This window comes from Serinus canaria, chromosome Z, assembly GCF_022539315.1.
Source record: "Serinus canaria isolate serCan28SL12 chromosome Z, serCan2020, whole genome shotgun sequence".
NCBI lineage: Eukaryota > Metazoa > Chordata > Aves > Passeriformes > Fringillidae > Serinus > Serinus canaria.
In genome coordinates this window covers 9,859,537-9,873,204 of record NC_066343.1, presented here as the reverse complement: position 1 = coordinate 9,873,204, position 13,668 = coordinate 9,859,537, and the positions used below count along the sequence as shown (strand labels likewise).

General features: G+C 43.0%; 1 protein-coding gene across 1 annotated transcript in view; it reads left to right on the top strand.

Moving 5' to 3' along the window:
* Nucleotides 1-1,362: 1,362 nt before the first annotated feature.
* The window catches only part of HAPLN1 (hyaluronan and proteoglycan link protein 1), a 62,672-nt gene continuing 50,366 nt past the window's right edge, over nt 1,363-13,668 (top strand). Inside the window, exon 1 of the mRNA XM_009098095.2 lies at nt 1,363-1,644. The gene's annotated coding sequence lies outside the window, so the exon portion shown is untranslated. The remainder of the gene's footprint in view (nt 1,645-13,668) is intronic.

Below are 13,668 nucleotides of genomic sequence, written 5' to 3'. Positions count from 1 at the left end.
TGTGCCTCGGCACCAGGATGTGTCAGGCTCTGGCATTTCCTGGTCGGGCGGGATTGATGGGCTGCAGCATCTTTTGATGGTGCGGGCTGAGAGTTTGACACCCACCATGATAAAAGCTGAGCGGGGTCCGGGCTGGAAAATGATGTTGGGGATTTGCAGTGGGTGTGACACGGCCGCATTCTTCGGCTCGGCATCGGTGGGAGGGAGGGGGAAGGGGAAAGGGTGAAATTAATCCACAGGACCAAGTTGGCCGGACCACCTGTGCTTTTTAACCCAGCAAATTTTAGGGGTTAGGAGCTCCACGTTTATTTCCTGCTGCTTTTGGGAGATTTAGGCATCAAAAACCTCGTTTTTCTCAAGCGGAGTAAAAACCAACACCTGCTTTACACAAGTAACATGATTTTAGCCCAAACCTGCCATCATGTACTACACCAACAAGGCCTGGCCTTTCATCTGCTGCTGTTTGATTTGGGGTTTTGTTTTTGGTTGGTTGCTTTTTTAGATTAGACACATTCAGAGACACAACACCATCCATACCTTCTGCCTCCAGTTGTCAGGCGTGAGATTTGACTTTGTGCCAAAAGCACACTGTGTGTGCTTTTCATGCCGTGGCATTTAAAGGGTTAAAGTCACACACACTGCACGGATTTTGGCAGATCCCTTTGGGGCTCTGTGTTTCACGATGTGTAGGGGACAACAGCACCGAAAGTTTTGGTGCTGGAGGAATACTTTGGCCTGGGGTGGCGTTCAGGAATTGCACAAAGTCTTGGGATTTAGGGATGCCAGGGCCCTGAGCAAGGCGTGTTCTGGTTTTGGGGTGCGATAGGAGAAGGTGGGTTTGTTCCCTGGATTTATAGCTCTGCTGGAAGTTGGGGGTGAAGGAGGAACAGAAGGGGATCCTGTTGGATCCAGCTGTTCCCACCCCCGCGCAGCTTTCCTGCATCTCTCCCTCGGAGTTAATGGGAGTGTGGGGGGTAAAAACGGAGCGGGGGCTGGGAGGCAAGTGGTCAGAAGTGTCGTGTTTCTCAGGGTGTCACACACCCTAAATCCCTAAATTCAATGCTCTCTTCATGAAGAACACTACCAACTTCTTTCTTTTCTCTCCAATTTTTTTTTTTTTTTTTTTACTTTTTTTTTTTTTTTTTCCTTCCTTCTTTAAGCCGCGTGTAGCTTTTAGCTCAGGACTTGCGTGGAGTTGAGAGAAGCTTTTTTAGGTGCGGATCTGGGCGGGCGGGACCCGAGGGGCGAGGACAGGGACCTGGAGGGAGAGGGCAGCCTGCTGCTCCGGGGGTGGGTGTGTGAGCCGCAGGGAAAACCGCCAGCCTGTGGGTTTATTTCCCCCTCTCATTCCTGGGGTCTGAATGGGAGCACGTTGGGCTGTAATTAAGACATCTTGGAGGCGTACTTAACTCATGACGTGTTGCTTTTCTTTTCCTCTCGGTGAGAAAGTGGCTCTCCCTTCCCTGGATCAGGTCCTCTGCCACCCAGAGCCACAAAGAGACACTCGGGACATAGACACACGCACACACACACACTCTGACTTCAGGTGAGCACCAAAAACTTCCTCCTGCGCCTCGCTGCCCTCCGTTCCCAGCTGCTGGAGAGTCCTGAGAGCATCTCAACTCGCAGGGAGCTCTGCTCAAGGTAAAGGGAAAAAATAGTAATAATAATAAAAAAATCCCAAACTTTTGGGGAAGTTTTTTTCCTACTGTTTTGCTGCTCCGAGTGGGATGGGGACCCCGCAAGCAGCGCCTGTGGCATCAGCTGCGGGGCTGCCTGCGCTGGAGGGATTTTTGGGAGTTCTAATTTGGCAGCTGAGGCGGAGGGCGAGGAGGGTGAAAGGCGGATTGAAACCGGCTAACTTCGGTGTCTTTGACTTCTAAGCGCTCTGTGTTACCAAAGGAGGGATCATGTTGCAGCTGCAGAAAGACAAAAAGTCGTATACTTCTGCTCTGCGGCTTCCTTCCTCCTGTGGGATTGTTCTCCTCACTGAGATTTGTCCTTTTTATTTTTATTTGTTTATTGTTTGTTTGGTTGGGGTGTTTTTTGTGTTGTCCTTTAAGTGTATCTCCATCCCTTCAGATGCTTTCAGAAGTTTTCAGGACTTAGGGAAAAAGAGCAAGGTAGACTGAGAAAAAAGTTTCAAGGGCTGCAAGGAGAATCTGCAAGAACTTAGAACTGCCGATCCAGTTAGAAGCAAGAGGATTTTGATAAGATGTGCTATGTTGCATACTGATGTCATATTTGGCTATTTATTGTCGAGGGAAGCCCGAATAAGGTTTGGCACAGGTTCCTGCACCATCTCCACTCACTGATAAGGTTGGGATGCCTCAGCATCTTACAGATGTAGCTGCACATGAGCTGGTCCAGGACTCTGATAGCTGCATCATTTTACTGCCTATTTGGGGTTTTTTGGTCAAACCCATGGAGAGGTGCCATTCAGAACGTTTTTCATGGCAAAACTCCTTGTGTGGTAGGTTTAGATAGCAAGGGCTGGAAAGCTTTGTGTCTGTGTTTGAATTCAGGAGGTTTATTGCTGTTTGTGTATAATTAGTGAGGGTTTAATTGCTGCTGGGGTCTTTCAGGGCAGAAAGGGCTGCCATATATGTTGGTGCTTGGTGTCATGTAGGCGATGAGCAGCAATGAATCCGTGTTTATATCTGTTTCAATGCCTAAATGTGGGGAGAAGGAGCTCCTGTTGCTCTGTCAGGAGTGTGTGTGGTGTGGGGTTGGCAGCACAGATGAAGTGAGGCTGTGTGGCTGTGGGCACAGACCCTCTCAATGAGCACAGCTTCTAGAGGCAGGTGGGGAAACACAGATCACAATCAGCAAAAATCATCGCTGGCTGCTGTGAGGAAGGGGTCTGCAGTGGCAAAGCCCTCCTGCCACACACAGGCATCACTTTTCTGCCTTTCTTGGGGTTTTGGGTCTGGTGAGGGCACAAAAGCTCAGTCTTGTAAAGCTCAGCTCAGCAAAGCTGTTCTGAGTGCATCACCTGAGAGCCCCAACCCTTACACACCTGCCAGGGGGAAAGGGAAGGAGGAAGAAGGCAGGAGGGAACAAAAGAAAAAAAAAAAAAAAAAACAAAAAAACAACAACAAAAAAAGACCAGTTTGTGATGGTTTTCATTTTTAAAGTGAAGTGGGGTGGGAAGGATGTGGAGAGCAGCTTTCACAAGTTAAACCCCCTTAAAAAGTAAATGTAATAATGAAGACACGGCCGGTCCTCACTGAAGTTTTGCCAGAAGGGCAGGCTTTGTGATAAGATTCCTGGATGTGCCAGCAGATTCCAATGAGAAAGAGGCAAAAAGCCCATCAGGAAGAAAAGTGTTGTCCCTGCCAGAGGCTCACAGCACAGTCCAGAGCAGAGCATCTTCTCATCCCAAACCTAGGGAGCTCAGTTTCTTCCCAGTGCTGCTGGTCAAAACCCAAGACACTAAAACAAAAAAATCCAAAAAAAGCCAACCAAACAAAACCCAAGAGAACTTCAAAAGCTTGGAGCAGAGGGAGAAAAGATTTCAGGAAAGGATGGAGGGTTTCTGTTGCGTTACAGTTTGTAAAATTGGTAAGAAGAGTTTTTTTCCTACCGTAGGTCCCCAACAGTTATGCTTTTTATGCTGGTTTGTGACCAAAAGGAATATTTTTGTCACAGCCTGGAGCCAAAAGGACAGTTATCAGTATTTAATGAAGCCACTTAACATTCTTTTGCCCCTCAGTGAGAAATCTGGAACCAAATGAACCGCCCCTCTAAAAGGTGTCCTGAGATCCTCAGGTGGAGAGAGACTTTGCAGTTGCTTACATTTAAATATATTAAAAGTTTTCCAATTTGCTGCAGGGATTAAGGTGTGAGAACTGGAATTAATGTTTTCTGCCTTTCATTTGCTTTTTCACTGAAGCAGCTCTTAAACCATCCCTGGAAGTTGAAATATTCAGCATTCCTGTTTGGCTGTTAACCTGACGGGGTATTTCGTTGCTCTAACTCTATGGAAAAGAAGAATTTTGTGGGGAAGGGAAAGGAAAAAAAAAGTTATTTTCACCCGACAAGCTGCTTCTGTTGCTGGTGAGGAAGTATTAGACATTCTGTCTCCGCTGGTAGGAACTGTAGCACACAGTGCTGAGTCTGAAAAGGCAGCTTGTAACTTGTAGGTAACAAAATGTTCTTTGGGATAGGGGTTAAAAAAAAAAAAAAAAAGCAAAATTAAAAAAAAAAAATTTAAAAACTCTGAATATACTTAGGATTTCAATCAATGGTGTTTAAGGAGGATTAGAGGAAGCAGCTGGCTAAACAAATATTAGGTGTAGAGTGGATGCAGTGGTATAAATTAATAATGCAGCTCTTTATCTGCCGTATGAATGAGAGGTTTTGTGGAGATAAGGCGGCCCAAACGCGGTCTCTGGATGCCACCTAGTGGATTTCGCCGGGGTTTTTTGGCAGAATTTCCGTCCATTCGCAACATCTGTAACTAATTCAGGTGCAGTTCAACTGTAAGCGGTTACTTTTACTCACGTTTGCCATTAGAAAACAAAATCAGTTGGTTTTTTTTAGGGGTAATTTTAAATTATATTTTTAGGGGAGGTTGTCTCTGTGTTTTGAGTGTCCATTAGATGTGCCAAAAATCAGTTTGGCTTCTATTTGTAATTTGCCACTAACACCTTTTTGCAGAGACTTTTTAAACCACTCAGTCAGAAAAAAAAAAAAAAAAGCCACAAATTAACAATCAGTTTGGTGGGCTGGGCTGTTAGTGTAGAGGTGAGGAAATTTCTGTACAAATATCGTGTCAGGAGAAGCTGTGTCCAGCAGCAAGGATTTCAAAGCTCCTTCCGAAAGTCCTTGATCACATAGGATGTGCTTTCCTTAATTCCCTTCGTGTTTTTCCCTGAATGTTGTGTCAATGATAAGCATGGATGAAGAAAATCTATTATTTCTAATATCTGATAAAAGGTCATAAACCTTTTTTAAATTTTCTTTTCACCTGCGGTATATGTCCATGTCAGACACAGTCAGAGCTAAAATTGTCCTTTTTTTAAAGGGGTAAAGAAAATTGTTTATTTGACCATTATAAGGATTGTTTATTAAGTGGTAGGTATTCAGGTGCTGTCAGCTCTCACAGCTCTAAAAATCATCCCATCCATGACAAAGTTTTGGGCAGGCAGACATGCATCTGGACGTACTTTGTGATGGGATTTATGGAATCTGGCCAGCTCACAGGCTTCTGATTCCTCAGCTTTTTTTTTTTTTTTTTTTTTTAATGCCACCATCAGCACAGCTTCCACTGCACATCCCCCAAACGAGGTTTGTGCATTTTTAAAATTAGTGCCACAGTGGCTATTGGAGCAAAGGGTTATTAAAATACAGGGCAAATTCAAGTTCCCTGTGGCTTAACTTTCTCCTGGTTTTCATCACTGAGCAGGAAATCAAGTGGCAACATCACACTCAGCAGAACAGACAATTCCTGTGCCCTTCTCTTTGAAAACACTTTTGTTTGTTTGTTTTCTTTAGATTAGGACAGCGGGCTGGGTGTCTCAAACATGATCAATAGCTCCAAAAAAAACCCCAAAAAACCCCAAACATTTAAAGGATGCATGAAGAAGTCACACAGCAGTGGCCTGCACAGGCTGCCCTGGAACCTTTTCCCAAGGCTCACACGAAATACTGCCACAGGAGGTTGCTACCAAAATCATGGGTTAATGGCCAAAGCCTGCTTTTCCATTAATCAGGAAAAGTTTATGAATTACAGGCTAGGAAGTCAAAATATCACAGCAGCAAGTGAGCTAATTGGCTCAGTCCTGTGCTTCAGAGGTGGCTCTACCTTTCCCTTCAGCTCTGCCCAGGCTGGTGCTGGGAATCACCGGGGAAGGAAACACAAACCTGATTAATGAGAGGCTCTGCAAGGCTCCTGGGACCAGAATTTCCACTGGCACACAGAGTCACTGCCACTCCAGGGCACACCAGGGCAAAATCTGCATCGTTAATGGCTTGGCATAGCAGAAAAAAAAAAGAAAAAAATAAGGCATGAGACAGAAGAATGTCCCTGGATAAATGTGTCTTGCTGCAAAAAATGTCATCCTGGCATTTGCCTTACTGCAGGAGACCATTATCTTGAGACATCTTTCCATTAATAACATCTTCTAATTACCTTGAGCAAGGAAATACAGAGAAATATATCAAACACAAGGAAAACGTGGGCCAAGGAGGCAGGTTGGAATGGAAACGGGCTTGACAGGAATCTTTGGTGGTAAGAAACAAAAAGTTCCAAACTGCTGCAGTGCAAAAAGAATCAGGAAAAGTTGGAAGCGTGGAATGATTTGGGTTGGAAGGGGGGCTTAAAGGTGATCTAGTTCCAGCTCCTCTGCCATGGGGTTGCTCAGTGGCAGCCTGTGTGCATCCTCTGCTCTGGGATAGTCTGGTCCAGAAAAAACACAGATAATCAGCATTCCTCACGTCAGTGACTGGGTGAAATCAACAGAAACTCCAACAGCCCCCAGTGAATAAAACTTTTCATCTCTTTGCATGCTGATCAGGGAGCAGCTCATAAAGCCCCAAACTGCAAATCTGCTCAGGTTTAATAGATGTGAGTACCCATAAGGTGATGTCAATATAGCATGAAGCAAAACTCTGCACGTTTCCAAAGAGGGGAGGAAGCAAGGCCTGCCCCCACGGGAGAAGGACATAATTAATGTAGGAAAAAGAACTTTCATTGCCAAAATAACTTCCCAAACTCTCCAGTTGAAGCCAGCTACCCACCTCTTCATTAACATGCTGCTCTCCAATATATTTATGTGATTGCTGGTGGGTTCCTTTTTTCCATAAACTTATTTTCAGGCAAAAAAAAAAAGAAAACCACCCCTGAGCCACATAAAAATAATGCTGCCTAGGAATAGGAAAAGCACAGTGAAGAATGTGAAAGCACTGGAGTGCTGGGCCAAGATCAAAAGATTTATGGGAGCCATATCAGAGGAAAATAGTGTCACAGGATGTGTGGTGGTTTCCCTGCTGAAATTCCAGTGATGCACACGAGGTGCAGCTGCAGCAGACCCTGGTGGGGTCACCACTTTCTGATCATGCTGCCTGTGGCCTGAGACGATTTGCTCAGCTGTTTTAACCCCCAAGGTGCTGCACACACAGCAGGGAAGCTCTGGGATTTTCACTTCATGCTTAACCTGAAGGATTTATGCAAACACTATTGTTTTCAGAAAACTACATTTCTGGATTTTCAAATATCAAAATGTCAGGTTTTGCCGAGTCTTTGTGACTTGTTTTTCTGACAGCTTTGATTTTATAGGTCTAAAATATGTGCACAAAACATGACTCAGCTTTTATCAGCACGTCAGGCAGGCAGAGAGATCTTTTGGGTTGGGTTGGGCTTTTCCAGTTGTTGCTGTATTTATTCTTTGTTTGGTTTCGTTAGAACCCATTCACACTGGAAAAGGGAATAGAAAATATGCAAAGGTTTTTAAGAATTGCAATGTAGGAAGAGACTGATTTATTTTTCCTTTGAAGTTTTTTTTTTTTTTTTTATTTTTCCTTTAAATGGTTTTGCCTGAGTGGAGAAATTAAATTGGAAAAAAAAAAAAAAAAAAAAAAAGGAAAATAATGTTTTCACAAAGCTGTGAATAAACTTGATGGTCCTGAAGTTCTTCTCCAAGCTAAACCCTTCTGAGAGCTGTGTAAATGCAGTGACTGTGCTTGGTGCAGCCTGTGCTGGCCTGCCTGGTCACATTTGTCACCCTGTGTCACTCTGTTGTGCTGTGGGGACTTTGGGGCCATCCCTGTGAGCCAAGATCCAGGGAGAAACAGCAAAGATGTCCATCTCACAAGCATTTTCTAGATTTTGCCCAGCTGAAAAAGCAGACAGGGAGACCAGTGATTCAGCTGCTGTTGCTGGTGCAGAAAATATAGACAATTCTTGGGTTGTGGCTCCCAGTTTCCAGGCATTTCATCTGTTTTCCCACCATGAGCAAGCTAAGAGAAACATGTAGATATTATTTTTTTTTTTTTTCCATTTTTTTTTTCCCCCCAAAGGAAACCCCATAGCTGGCTCCATCTGCATTTTAATGTAAGCTCTGCTCTGATCAAACCAGACAAAAAGAAAAACTTTCCAGCCCAGCAGGGCATTTCCCCAGCAGGATGGAAGAACAGCAGTGGCAAGTTTAACATCTTCATAAGAGAGCTGGGGAGATGTTTTCTTGGCAAAACTAGTGTGACATGTTTTCAAAAGTGGTTAGGAAATAAATGGCTCACTGTGACAATAGAGGCACATTTCAGATGGGGCTTTGCCAGGGCCAGTCAGCACTGGTGCCCTTCAAGGTTTTCATTTGTGACTTGGAAAAGGGAGTAGAAAATATGCAAAGGTTTTTTTAGAAATTGCAAAGTAGGAAGAGACTGATTTATTTCTCCTTTGAAATTTTTTTTAATTTTTTTCTTTAAATGGTTTTGCCTGAATGGAGAAATAAAATTAAAAAAAAAAAAAAAAAAAAAAAGGAAAATAATGTTTTCACAAAACAGAATGGGGTAAACTGAGGCACCAGCAGAACGACCTACAAAGACATTTTGGCACCTAGAAAAGCAGGAAAACATTTAACAAAATCTAAAGAGGCAAATGACAGCTCACACTTTGTGGCCCAATTCATAACTCTGTTCTTTAACAAAGTAATTCAAATATAAGATCTTTGAAGGAACAGCTCACACCAATCTGACTTCAAAACTCATTTGGGCCCTCAAAACTTGAGAATTATTTATTTCCAATCACATTCTGCAAATCTGAGAGAGAAGAGGCATCCTCACTGGTGAATGTTACTGTGCTGAGTGGTCCATTTTGCATACCAAGTTGATAGAAACTTCAGATTTACTCTTCTTCAAGACCTATCAGGCAGCAAATTATGCAGAGAATTATGAGATAATGTCCCATAAATATGACTTTTCCAAGGAATAATGGTTGCCTCTAAAAAGTTAAACTGCCACACTTAGAGAAAACTCTGTAAGTGTCAAGAGAAAGCACAGACATTTATTTCCAGACCAGGAGACACAGATTCTGTCAAGCCACACTTCAAAAGTGCCTTATTTTTGCTGCATTTGGTGATTGATAGGGATTCTTTTCTTTTATCTGAGGAACGTTGGTTGATCTCTGCATCACCACTGAATTACTGCAATTTCTGGTTTTTTTTTTGGACTTCGGCCTTTCCCTGACAATGTGCTGGGGAAATGTGGCTTTACTTCCAGAGACAGCCAGGGAATGATGACTGACCAGATTTATGCTTAAACACATTCATACTACATACATATATACACACATTAAAAATAAAAATATTATATTATATATATGTGTATATATATATATATATATATATATATATATATGAATGTAAATGTAAAGTTGTTGCATGCATCCACACATACATACATATATATGTATGTATGTAGCAACTTTGCATTTATATTGAATTTACCACATAAAATAAAACAGAATCTTATGATTGTAAGTGTAAAAGTGGTGATCACATGGTGGAGGGCAAGAGCTCACCCTGAAAAATACCTCAGAGAGGGAGATGGAGGTCTCTAATGTGGAACCACACCATCTATGAGTTCCTCTGACACCAAACAGCTAATTTGACTTTTCTTTTTTTTTCTTCTTTGTTTTCTTTCTTCTTTTTTTTTCTTCTTTTCTTCTTTTTCTTTTTCTTTTTCTTTTTCTTTTTCTTTTTCTTTTTCTTTTTCTTTTTCTTTTTCTTTTTCTTTTTCTTTTTCTTTTTCTTTTTCTTTCTCTTTTTTCATCTGGCTTGAATATTCCCTGAAGTTCTGTCTATTTTGGCTTTCTGTTTGGCCCACCTATGAGGAATGGGTCTTTTTCCCATGGAGTCACAATCCCACGACCAGAGAAATTTATAGATGGAAATTTGTTATCTGCAAGAAAACCAGAGGAAGGATGCTCCTCTTCTTTTGCAACTAAATATTTGCAGTTTCAGTTAAAATAAAAATGAGCAGAAGGACAAATTAAACACTCCTCCAGTCAACAGCCATAACCTTTTATACTCTTTTTATTCTTATAAAAAATCCCATTCTGGTTCTCTTCAGGTAGATAAGCTCTCCCCAGACTTAAGTAAGGAAAACAGAACACACAGGAAATACAAGTGGGTTTACCTCAAGGAAAATTTAGTTCATGTTCCCCTGTCATGGAAGCTTAGATATGGCAGGTGGCCTAGAAAGCATTAGAAAAAAAAATATTAAAATAAAAATTCTCATAACATCTTGTGGGTTTGTTTTATTAAGTCACCGGTTTTGAAGGCACAATATCAGATAAGAGCCTTGACTCCCAGTAGGAAAAGTCTTTTGGCCTTTGTGCTTACAATGGAAAGCTCAAATACATGAACTGCAGGAGTAAACTGGGGAGAATGAAGAATTAAAAAGGGAGGAGATAGTACAAAATGAGGCCAAAGCTCCAGTTTAGCTGTGTTTTCTGGAGCCTTTCAAGAAAAGAAGAAGGTAAAAATAGTGGGGGGAAAAAGCGAAATAAATCAAAATTGTGGTATTGCTTTTTCCTCAGACAGGAACAGGGGGTGTGAGGGGGAAGCTCAGCTCTTCTGTGCGTGGTAGGCGCTGCTGTAAAATGTTCAAAAGTCTTGTCAGAGCTGTGTTTAACTGAATGCAGAGAGGGAAGAAAGGCAGGACTTGATACAGAAAACACACGGCCCATTTGCAGAGCCCTCCATTTCCCCTCATCCAGCCCTTAATTGCTCCTGGCTTTGACCTTTAGTGCAATTCTCAAGCCCTGAGCTGATCAGCCTCTCCAGGTTGGCTCAGGAAGCTGTGGGTGCTTGATCCAGGGCTGGGAAAGCCTCTTGGAGGGCTGTGTTTGATCCCCAAATCCCCTGGGATAAATTCCAGGGGGTGCTCTGCTGGGACAGTGAGGGATGTGTGGAGTTCAGCTGTTTGTCTCTGTCCCCATGCACGCTTAGGATGGTTCTGGCAGGCTGTGTCTCAAAGGATGAGTCTGGACTCCAGGGTTTTTCGGTCTTCAGAATTGTTTATTATATCTTATCTGTAAAGTCCCTTCTCTGCCCGACTGGGATCTGACCAGCACGGCAGCCAAAGGCACTCTGACCACCCCCAAGGCGGGCACATCTTTTATAACAAAAACTACGGATATCATATTTACCTTTTATCCCCAATACCTGTCACCCTCGTCACCCAGTGCACCCTCACCCCAGACCAATCCCCAAGTGCCAACACCACCACAGCAGATGGATGACAAGAAGAAGGAAGAAGAGCCTTGTGACCTGCCTTGTTTCCTCCATCTTGTCTCCACAACCCCCCTGTACAAAAACCCCAAAATCTGGGATTTACCCTATAACTCCGTTTTTCTCTTCACCTTTCACACCCGGGTAATTCCCACAGGTTCCATCTCCTCATACATCGGTGGCACATCCCTAGATGGATCAAAATCAAGCCACCAAGTGCTTTTGGCAACATTCCAAGACCCCCGAGCCCCCCAAGGGTTCTCTCGGTAGCTCTGGACATCAGGAGGGATGGGCTGAGTTCCCACAGGATGAGCCAGCAGATTGGCCTGTGATGCTGACCTTTGCTTCCCTTGTCCTGGAATAAAACCACGGAGCAGGCCACTGTGAATAAATGCCTGCTGCATCCCTCCAGGGCACTGTGTCATTCCTGCAGGAATTCTGGGGTGACTGCAAGTCAGGCAGCTTTACTGAGAAGCTGAATCCCAGCATTTTGGTGCTTGAGTCTTGCGGGAAATGGAAAGGCGGAAACTTCCCCAGGCACAGGAGAGTTTGAGGTGCAGCCTTGGGAGAAGCTTGGGTTGGTGTAAAAATGCAATGCACGGACATTGAGCACGAAAATCACAATGTTTCTATAATTGTAAGAAAGAACATGCCTTGAGTAAGTAAGGAACTGTATTGGGTAGGATGGTGAAGGGTTTTATAGAGCACTAATTTAATTACATGGAGTAAGCTAAGAGTTTAGAGGTTGTAATAAAAGCACATGTAGGTGTGATAGCAGCCCATTGGATAAAGGTATACACATTGCAGGAGATTTGGGTAAAAGTGATAGGTTAGAAAAGCAAAATAAACTTTGTGGCAACTGTCCATTAGATTAAAAAGTCTTATATTGTCTTGTAACAAAGAACTTATGAGCACTTAAAGCTATAGCCACCTGCTCGCCCTCTTAAATCTCACAGCCTTTAAAACTGAGCAATAAATTGTTTAAATTTATCTGGGCAATAAATTGTTTTTAACCTGACTGTAGTCCCATCCCTTCATTAAAAGCAGTGATGATGATGATGATGATAATAATAATAATAATAATAATAATAATAATAATAATAATATCTCACTGTCACTCAGGACAGAAACATCCCAATGCATAATGGAGAGCCCACACAGGATTTCCAAGGATCATCATTGCCATCCTAACTCCTCCCCGTTCCAAGGGGAGCACTTGCTGTGCCAGCAGAGAACATGGCACAGCATCATTTTGAGATCCAGGCACCTGCAAACCAATATTAATTGCTACCTTTTAATTATGTATTGCTTTTAATGGAAGAGAGAGGACTGCTGAGTAGTTTGGACACTTTCCTGTAAGGATATTTATTGTTGCTGGTGAAGCATTGCTTCAGTCCCCTGCTCAGATTTAAATCCTTCTGTGACTGAATAAGTTGGAGGCTCTTGGTCCTCCCTCCCTGCACCTACCAAAATGAGATGATAAAACTTCCCCTGCTCACAGGGATGGTGTGGAGACACAGATATTCCTGCAGGCAGCCTCAGCAGTTTGCCTGGCACAGGGTCACCTGTGAAAAGTGTCTGTGCAGCCAGCTGGGTCAAGCAAGGCCAGTTATGCCTTTCATCTCAGGGAAGTGTTCATTTCTCCTCGTGGCAGGGTCCCCAGGAATGTCCCTTGTCCCATCCTCTTCCAGCCAGTCTGGTCCTGGCCACCTCCAGTGGCTTTGGGAGGGATTATCAGGGAGGAATCCAGCGGAGCTGCATCTCTGTCATCAATCTCTGCTCACTTGGGACCATATCACTCTTTTTTACACAAACTCACTTTTTTTTTTCATGTCAAACTCGTGGTTCCAGCAGGGTTTGTGAGCTTTGGTGAGATGTTGAGGCACTGAGCCCAAAGCAGCAATTCCTTTAGGAGCTGGAGGAGCTCTCAGCACTCATAATGATTTGGGCCACCATCTTCAGATAGTCATTATTCCAAATTGAGGAGAGATGTCTGGGGGTTACAGGCTGCAGTGGGAGTGAAATAAAAGGATCTAGACTGCCTGAGAGTACTGGGAATCATCTAGGGGGAATTTTTTAAATTTTTTTCAACTTTCCAACTTGCTTCCAGGAAAAAATGCAACAAAATATACAGGGGAGATGTGGAAGCAAAGATAAAACCTATCTAAAATTCATACAGGTTGTCACTTCTAAATGACACATAAATTTTAGTGAGCAAAATTAAAACTTAAAAAATGCATCTAACAATAGAAATCATAAATGGAAATTAGTGCATCTTTTGGAATGCAAGAAACCCCCCCCTTATTCACTTTGCTGAAGATGTGTTAGATGTGAATGCTGCGCACTTTACTTTACCAAGATAAATAAATGTCCACATGGGTCAAAGGAAAATAAAAATCTGGAAAATAAAAAGCCTTGAGCAATGAGGTTATTG